Here is a 9,790-nt window from a genome sequence, read left to right as displayed (position 1 = left end):
ACCACAGGTACTCTTTAATAAACTGGAACTAACTGAGGGGCACACACATTCACAGAGGGAAGAAAAAGACATTGGTTCTACTTCAAGTTCTCCCCAAAAAAAAAAAAAAGACATTGGAAATCAAGCAGGATGGAGGGGGGAGGAAAGGATGAGCAAAAACCTACCTAACAGGTACAATGAACACTATTCAGGTAATGGGCACACTGATAGCCCTGACTCAAGCATTACAAAAGCTATCCATGTAACAAAAACATTTGTACCCCCTTAATATTTTGAAATAAAAAAATAAAAACAAAACAAAAGACAATTCCCCAACTCCTTGCCCAACCTGTGTCCTTTGAATGTAAAACCAAGTTGGCTGCAAGGCTCTTTTACTAGCAAAACCATCAAATGCTTTTACTTGAAAAATAAAATGCTTCACATAGAAACTGACAACAGTAAACATATTTAAATTGTGTTTATAGAAAATATTTAACTTAGAAAAACAACTTATTTTGGTAACAGTTTCAGATAAATAGTTTAATAAAATATTAATTTACTAAATTTAATAACAAATATTAAAATTACCAATGTTAATTACAAACAATGCCCCATTGCTTGCATTCTTATTGCTGTGTTTTTTTGCACTTTTCAGATATTGATTTAATTTTGTTTTAATTTCCGTCTATATTTATCATCCTAAAGTAGGAAACATGTGACATGATCAGTTACCAGTGCAGCCAGGCAAGGTTGTAGGGTGTGGAACTGAGAAGACTTCTAATAATTTAGAGTCGGCAGTCACCCTCTTCACAACCACTTATCCCATTAAGATACCAAGAAAAAAGTTACATATTTCTAGATTAAAATAAAAAATAGAATAAAAGTGGATTTTTTTAATGTAGATTTTTCCCTGTCCCTCAAATTTTCTTTGCCTAATTATTTTTGGATACAGGATCTGATCAAAGATTTTAAAAAGTTATTGCCTATTATTTCTATAATATTAAATATCATCTTGAGCTGCAATAGATGATTTCTCCAACTTCTCAAGATCTCTTAGAGTTTTGTCTTTGGGTGGTACTCAAATAATTTGATCTGACAGGCAGGTGGTTTTGGTAAACAGAAGTCTGGTCTGTGAGATTTCTTTTGCCTGTCAGCCCATTTATTTTTGGAATTACAGGCATTATAATCATCATGAACATTTGTTGTTCTCATATATAACCACATGCATTCAATACATATTATTATGGACCTGCTATGTGCCCAGTACTACAAAAATAAATAAGGCATTCTTCCAAGAAACTCCCATTGCATTAATAAAGAAGTTAACACATACACAATTAGAAGAAGGCAATGGGATGAGTACAATACTGGAAGTATATGCACATAACCTGGGGGCACAACATTTATTATTTTTGCCTCTGTGAGTAAGAAAAAGCTTCACAGGGTAAGGATCGTCTAAGTTGGGATTAAAAGGATGAAAATACTTCACAGGGAAAAAGATAGGAAGATTTATCCATATATATTACTTTGTCCCTTGCTTGAAGATTCCATATTTCTCTTCAATTAATAATATGGAGCCACACAATATCAGATGCTCAGACTATAACATTAAAAACCTTGTTGGATTTCATAGTCAGTTCATCATCCTTTCATAAAGTCTGCATTCTCTTTAAATTGACCAGACTGTCTGTCTTCTTCCACTGTACCTACCGTTGAGTGGATTGATACCATTGCACTGTTGATCAATAAACATTAAGCGTAATTATTAAGCTCCTTGATAAATTTACCACTGCATTGATGGTGTCAGGATGTTCAGCTCCATGAGAAGCCATTCTCATGGAACTATCCACCGGGACCCTGGGCCATCTTCTGCAAATCTGTTTGATTTGAAGCATTTATCTCCAACTCCATTAAACAAAATTCTGTTTTAACTACTGTATATTCCTTTCCAGTTAAGTTATACTACAGTAGAATTTTAAGGGGGAAGAGGGGGACCCGACTGCCTATTATCTGTGCTGGCCACTTCTCCTGTTAATTTTTTTAAATGGAATTTCTGGAATAGTAGTACCGTGTTTCCCCCAAAATAAGACCTACCCATAAAATAAGCCCTAGCAGGACTTCTAAGCATTTGCACAATATAAGCCCTACCCTGAAAGTAAGACCTAGGGATGGGCGTGGCTACGCAGTGTATCTGCACAACCCATGCATTTCGTCGCAGAGCAGTAAAGAAGACGAGCAGCCCTTCTCATCTGCCCCATGAGAGCTCTATTGCTCGACATGAGAGATTGGGGCCAATGGTTCTAAAGGAAATAGAGTCACAAGAAATTCAGGATGGAATTCAGGGTTTGGAGAGTTATGATGATGTTCCAGAAGAAGACGACTTAACTATATTTAAATAAATGTAGATTGTTGTACTATACTTAAAAAAAAATGACACATCCCCTGAAAATAAGCCCTAGGGTGTCTTCTTGAGGAAAAGTAAATATAAGACTCTGTCTTATTTTCAGGGAAACACGGTAGTAACTTTCTGAGATACTGTATCATCACCCTGTCTTAATCTCTGACTGGTATTGATGCAATATGGATCACTGAACAATGTAATCTCCATTGTATAGTTTATAGTAATGGCTTCTGGTCAACTAATATATGCCAGATTTATGCAGAAACCATACCCACTTTGAGGTTCCCACTCAACTATGTTGTGTGTTTTCTTTTAACCATTAAAGGAATTTTGAAAAAGAATTTGATATTTCTCTAGTTTCTTTTTTGATAGTCAAGCAGGTCATGAATGACCTATGATCTAGAATCCTGAATGGCATCTATGTAACTTTATTCTTTGCTAATATATATTTCAGGTTATACTAAGCTATGCTTGAATTTTCTAACATATATGAATAAAATAAAACATAGACCAATACTTACATGGTTCTTCTGTATAGCCTTACTCCTTTTCACAAAGTTTTATTCTGAATCTTCTCCATGCCATTAGGTTCCTTTAGCTTTGATGTGTCTGCCTAGCATGGGCTTTAAACAATGTCATTTTCCCTTGCTTTCACTTATCTTTCGCTTATCGAAGGCTTTGGACTTTTTCTAAGAAAAGGAAATTATGTGTTAACAGAGTAGTTAAAACATTCAATATTCACCCGTAAAAATGAGTTTTGCAGGACTTTCCAGCTCTAGGATTCTGTTTGTATAATGACATGGTGGAAACAACAGATTTCAGTTGTATGAATGCCCTCTGTATTGTGGCAGGGGAAAAACATCAAATTCATCCAGAATCAGATCAAATAGAACAGTCCAAAGTATTTTAATGGAGGTAAAAAAGTCAGTTACTTGAAGTGGGAATTATAATTTTCAGTGTTTAGACAGCATATATTGAAATGAATGTTTCTAAAAAATATTGATTAAAATATTTCCAAGGGCTTTTGAATTCCATCAGGTTTATTGTGTTTTTTGGACTTTTTTGCAATGTGGCTCATCACCAATGCTGCAGCGTCTGTGCAGTCCTGTGTAACCACACCACTGTACTGCAGAAACAGGAGGTTGCGACAACTAAGACACCAGTAATTCAGCTGTTAGAACACACAGAAGAAAACAAATTTTTCTGTCAATGAAAAAAATCTCTTTCCAATTTTTAGAGAATTTCTCTGCAGTTTATTCAGGAACAGATTAAGCACTTGGTCAATGCAAAGCCAAATCTATCAGTGAATTATTTTTTAAAAAAGAGAGGCTTTTTTTCTGTACCAAGGAAAATATGTCCATCTTCTTGAGATTAACATGTAGCCAAGTGGAGTTGCCTAGAGTGTTCTATTTGCAACACATACAGTAATGTTTTAACACTGCAGGGCTAATAACTAGCACAACTGCTTGAAGGAAATCTTGTTCTCTTCTTAAACAAATCTGAAGATGAACAATGAAAATATTAATTTCAAAAAGAAAAAAAAACTATTTATTGACATTAGGGTAATGATTGTCTTTTAGCCATAGCCTCTTCTGTACCTCTCAGTAAATGCCAAATTCCACTTCAGTAGCCTGTTCTTTTCAGACGTTTCTCTAATGTTGAACAGACTCATAATGAATCTCTTATCTAATAATAATAAGACCTGACTGTCGTTGGGCAATTGATATGTATCGTCCCAAACACATGCACATAGTATTAACCCTCAATACAACTCTATAAGGTAGGTATCGTTTGTAGCTCATTTTACAGATGAGTAGATTGAGGCACAAGGTGGCCAAGTGACAGCACAAGGTTACACAACCAATAAATAGCAGAGAGTATATTAAAAGCCAGATTGTCTGACAGATAACTGTCACTCAACAAGGAAGAAAAGCAAGAAGGAAATGAAAGAGCTTTTCTTCTGCCATATGAACACTATAGAGGAATTTTTTCTAAAAGATTATTTTAAAAAGCAGAAATGTACCAAAAAATTATATGTACCAAATTTGGGGGAGGGGATTCCCTCAGGTAGTCACGTTTATTACTAAGACTTGATTTGGAAGTCAACTTTTATAGCTCAGTTAAAAACTGCTAAACCCAAGCACTTATACAGTAGAAATGCTAACATGACCTTAATTCTAGAGGTGCAAAGGGTATAATTGTATTTAAGAACAATGCAGCTCACCCATTAAGTCATTAAATGGATTGTAATAATCTGACACTTTTGGTGAGTACTACATGAAAGTGGTTAACAATGGTATGCAAACAAAATGAGCTTGCACTATTAGCTACTGTATTTTAGGTTGTGTGTGCCAAATAAAACATTAAATTACAATACAGTCACTTAGAGAATGTTATGGCAATATATTTTAAATGTTCCCGAACATGATGCCAACGTAGAGAAAGGAGATGTTAGAATCTACAGGATAGTGCCAAGTGCTCATGTGTAATTCAGATAGCTTATATTTAGTTTTTATAATTAAATAAAATCAGAAACACATCCTTTTGACCCAAACTTCTGGAGTTGCCCAGGCAGTATGGAACGTCTGGTTAAAGTATATAGAAGGATGGCAATTAAATGTCAAAATTGGAACATTCCTCCACACAATTATATATTTGCATTGTTGAGAAAAACAACCAGATGTTTGGCATTATACAACCAAATGCAATGTAAATCCAAGCAAAATCATGAGTTGAACACACAGGCAGGGAATTTAATCAATGTAATTATCCACTCGGGCTCATTCTAGCTGAAACAAAATAAAACTAAGCCAAAAGTACCCTCTTCCTTTTCGATGGCAGAGCTGAAGATCTGGATTTTCTGTTTATATTGTCTCAATCCTTTACTGAATCTGACTGCTCTTACGACCAGTAATGAAGTGCACTAATCATTCCAGTGCACCAGAGAAGCCAGTGGTGCAAAACACATTGGCCTTCTGAACTCCAACAATTATTTTGGTGAGATCTTTTGTTTATTTCCCTATGAAAATGCTAATATAGCAAATAAGAGTTAATGAATAAATAAAAATGTATCGAGTGGATTTTCCAGTTAAGAATTGGGTACAATAATTGCAAATATATTCAAATGTTTATTTGAAGTTTATATGTAGGTAGCAGCCATGAATATGAATATGTGCATATATATTAAAAGATAATGCAGTGACCTAAAAATTGTAAATTTCAAAAGTCACTGCATAGTAAAATAGATTTTTAAGAAGTCAGAGGTTTAAATTGAAAGTAACTCAAGCCAGGCGTGGTGGCTTATGCCTATAATCTTAGCACTCTGGGAGGCTGAGGCAGGAGGACCACTTGAGGTCAGGAGTTTGAGACAAGCTTCAGCAAGAGCAAGACCCTGTCTCTACTAAAAATAGAAAGAAATTAGCTGGACAACTAAAAATAGAAAAAATTAGTTGGGCATGGTGGCACGTGCCTGTAGTCCCAGCTACTCGCGAGGCTGAGGCAGGAGGACCGCTTGTGCCCAAGAGTTTGAGCTTAGCTGTGAGCTAAGCTGATGCCACAGCACTCTAGCTTGGGCAACAGAGCGAGATTCTATTCTCAAAAAAAAAAGAAAGAAAAGAAAAAAAAATGACTCAATGCGTGTAGTAGATCAATGGCAAAAATGACTCCAATTTTTCCTCCTCCTTATCATGCATCTATATAGCTCTTCCCATGAAGATGTGGAATTTATTTGTTCCGCACATTTGTCCTTTGAATCAGGCTGTCTTGTAGCTTGCTTTGGTCACTAGAATGTGGTGGACATAATGGGGTGCCATTCACAGTCAAGGTCTCAAGAGGCGTTATATTCATTCGCTCACTTGTTCCTGTCCCTTTGCCACAAGAACAACTCTGGGCTAGCTGTTGAAAATGGAGACCACTTGAAAGAGAGCCAAGCTGTCCAGAGACATCCTAGTCCAGCCGGGCCCCAGCCAGCCCCCAGCTGACCCCCCAGCTGACCACAGCTGCGTAAGCACACCCAGCTGAGAACAGCTGAGCCGGGCACAGACCAGAGAACCCACCAGCTGACCTGTAGGCTTATGAGAGAAATAATAAATGGTTGTATTAAACCAACAAGCTTTGGGGTAGTTTCTTATACAGCAAGAGATTACAGATACTGTTAGTGTCAGACAATATTTTTATAGCAAAATAATGAAAATATCATGGTTTACTCAAAATATTAATGATCCTTGAATTTACATACATTTCATATTTTTGTAATGCACTGTCACAGACTTGGCCTGTAGGCAAGACAGACATGATTATCCTCATTTTAACCACTTCTGTATGGTGCTCACTGGCTGTGGGCAAGGTTCGCCCATTGGCTGTGGGCGAAACCTTGCCCACAGCCGGCACTCATAGTCCGCACCATAGTTTGTGCTGTGCACTGGCAACGAATCCTTTTGCTCTTGCATCATGAGGAAAACTTTAAAGCACTGAAAGTTTGTTTTACTTTACAGGCAGCTTTACTTGTAACGTAAATCAGAATAGGTAACATATACATATGTTTTTATTACGTTATTTTTAAATGTTCACAATTTTATTTTGGTAAGTAAAAAATTAGAAAAGTCAAGTTTTGTTATTAACGCCAAAGTCGATGCTCGGCTGTGCGCATTCACCTGTGGCTATTGACCATAGTCGACGCTCATACCGAAGTGGTTAAGGATGAGAAAATGTAAACACTAAAAATTAAATCACACACCCCGCTATTGTTGAGGAAAGGAGCAGGGGTAAGGATAGATTCAAAGAGTAAAATCCAGTTCTCATCTCTCAAAATCTGTATCAATTTCTAATTATCTTTATGATCTTAGCTGGCTTCATTGTGAATTGGACTAAACGATTAAAAATGTCACCATCCGGGTACCCACTGAGACAGCTAATAAGGCAAGTTCTATCCCCGCCATTAGGAAAACTAGAGTATCACTGCGTCCAATACATCCCCTAAAATAATAAAAGATAAAATCCCCCCAAAACCTATGCATAATTTAATATTAATTGCTATTGTTTTGTTATTGTTATTGTTTTTGTTGTCGACTGTCTTAGGCTTCCAAGGTGTTTACCTTTGTTGAGTAGGGGGGAAATTCACCTCTCTTACTTTGGTGTCAACCTTTGGACTACTTAATAAACCAATTAAATTAAAGATTCAGAACGTACAAATCTTTACACTGAGATAACCACTGAGCAATCAATGATAATTAAAAAAATCAATTGGTCTTCTGTAGTAATTAAATTTGTCCACTTAGATATAATTGATATTGTTCACAACTAATTATCCAAGTAAGGGCTCTGAGGGACTTTTAGAGACTAAAGGAATTGAGCCAAAGACTCTTTCTAATTTGAAATTGGACTGAATACCATGTTTTCTCAAAAACTGATTAAGTCTTCCCTAGAAACACATTATTGAACAAACTCAAATACAGCCAGGAAATCGGTATTTCATTAGAGACAGTTTAGCATCGTGCCTGGTACTCTCTGTGTGACCATAGGTGAGCCACTTAACCTCTGTGTTTCAGTTCTCTCATCCATAAACCAGAGATAATAACCGTAACTACCTCACAGAGTTGTTGTAAGCACTAGGTTAATATTAGTAAGGCATTTAGAACAGGGACCGCTGTGTAATAAACCCTGTGTTCATGTCATTATTATTAGTTGTCTCTTGGTACTATTTTTAGAAAGAATAAGATAGTCACCAATCACAAGTTGATTTCATTGTTTTATTCTCACTTGTACCTAATTCCTACAGGCATTTTGCATTCAAGGGTTTCTGCCACCCTTTCCCACATTATGAGATTCTATTGTTCTTGGGGGGAAAGATGGCTAAAATAGGGAAATGGGAAGTTCACATTTGCTGCGGGGCATATCTGGTTACAAGTTATTAAGCCAACACCCCCTTCCCTTTCATAAGCAATTCATTGCTAGCACCAGAGGGGAGGAGTAATAATAAAATAAAACACAAGATCATCTTCTCACTGATGCTTAGCATTTGTATATTCACTTAAAAATGTAGCAGAGCAATTTACTGCAGCCCTCAGGCAGCCTAAATGACATGTTAGCAAGTTATATGGATATGCTATTACCTATTATTCTGATATTCAATGCAAAAATGTCAGGGAGATCCCTACTTAAGTGTACTAAATTACTGACTCCTGGGGCTGAAAAGTACACCGAGAAGCTCTTAGCTATTGAACCCATCCCCGGATAAGAATCTATGGCCCGTATAGGTGCAAACCTTTCCAAATTCTAAAGAAAGCTATTAAACTATCTTCTACATTAAGCTCTTCACTCTTCCAGGAAATTCTTTTTAAGGTATTCGGGCTTCGGCTTAAGTACATGTACATTGGTTCTATCATTTGACAGAATGAAAACAGCTGGTGAGGCTTCTGCCCCATATAGCATTTCCTTGAATTCTCTCCCTTGTCCAGACCTGTATTTCCCAGTACTAATAGGATATTTATATCTGAATGTCATCCACTTATTCCATAACCTGTCTTCCCATATAAAATTAAATTAGGAATATTGTATGCCCTCTGACTCTGAAAATACAGGAATCATAACTTGAGCTTTGCAGTTCAGATATGCCTTCTCCAAACTTCTGAAATACCCATCAGTCAAATAAGGGTAAAGGAAAAAGAATTAATCTAAAGGTCAGACACTTCTCTATTGTTACCGCCACTGGTAGGTTAAGCTATCTAGCCAAGAATCAGAATTTGAACTGGAAGACCACCAACAGATAACAGAACCACAGTTCATGGCACATTGTAACTAAGTAAATATAGACTTAAAAATAAGTAAAAGTATGAATTAAATACATTTAAACACAAAATCTATTTCTTAATTAAGGAATTCTGGCATAAAACAATTGGAAACGACCTGATGTAAGAAACCAGATTTTGGGTTTTGGTGATATTAAGAAGGCATTAGGAAGAACTGTTTCAAACTGGCAGACTAAGCACAGTACTACCTCCATTTCTTCCCAATGTCACTAAAATTCATATTTATTAATATACATGTGCTTGAAAGTAAGAAGGGGGAGGTAGTATCTGTTCAGAGAGTTGAAGGAAATATTAGAGGAAAAAGGATGACACTAATGGAGAAAACAGAGTAGGAAAATCTACAGCCCAAATCACCAAAAGAAAAATCCTTAAGAAAAATCCTAAGCAAGAAAAACTTCCCTAGGAAGCTCTGGAGAAGGCCCAATTTGGAAACCAAAACTGAGTTTTGAGACACTAATCAAGGCCGTTAATTAAAAAATTTTATCTAGAACAACAGGGCAGGTTGGATCTCTCCTTGTCCTCCTTCCTCACTTCCATGACAGCAGAATATATAAAGTTGGCATCTAATTTCTGCCCCAAAAGAAACACACAAAACTTTCAAGAT

This window comes from Microcebus murinus, chromosome 6, assembly GCF_040939455.1.
Source record: "Microcebus murinus isolate Inina chromosome 6, M.murinus_Inina_mat1.0, whole genome shotgun sequence".
NCBI lineage: Eukaryota > Metazoa > Chordata > Mammalia > Primates > Cheirogaleidae > Microcebus > Microcebus murinus.
Note: the sequence above shows the minus strand (reverse complement) of the source record.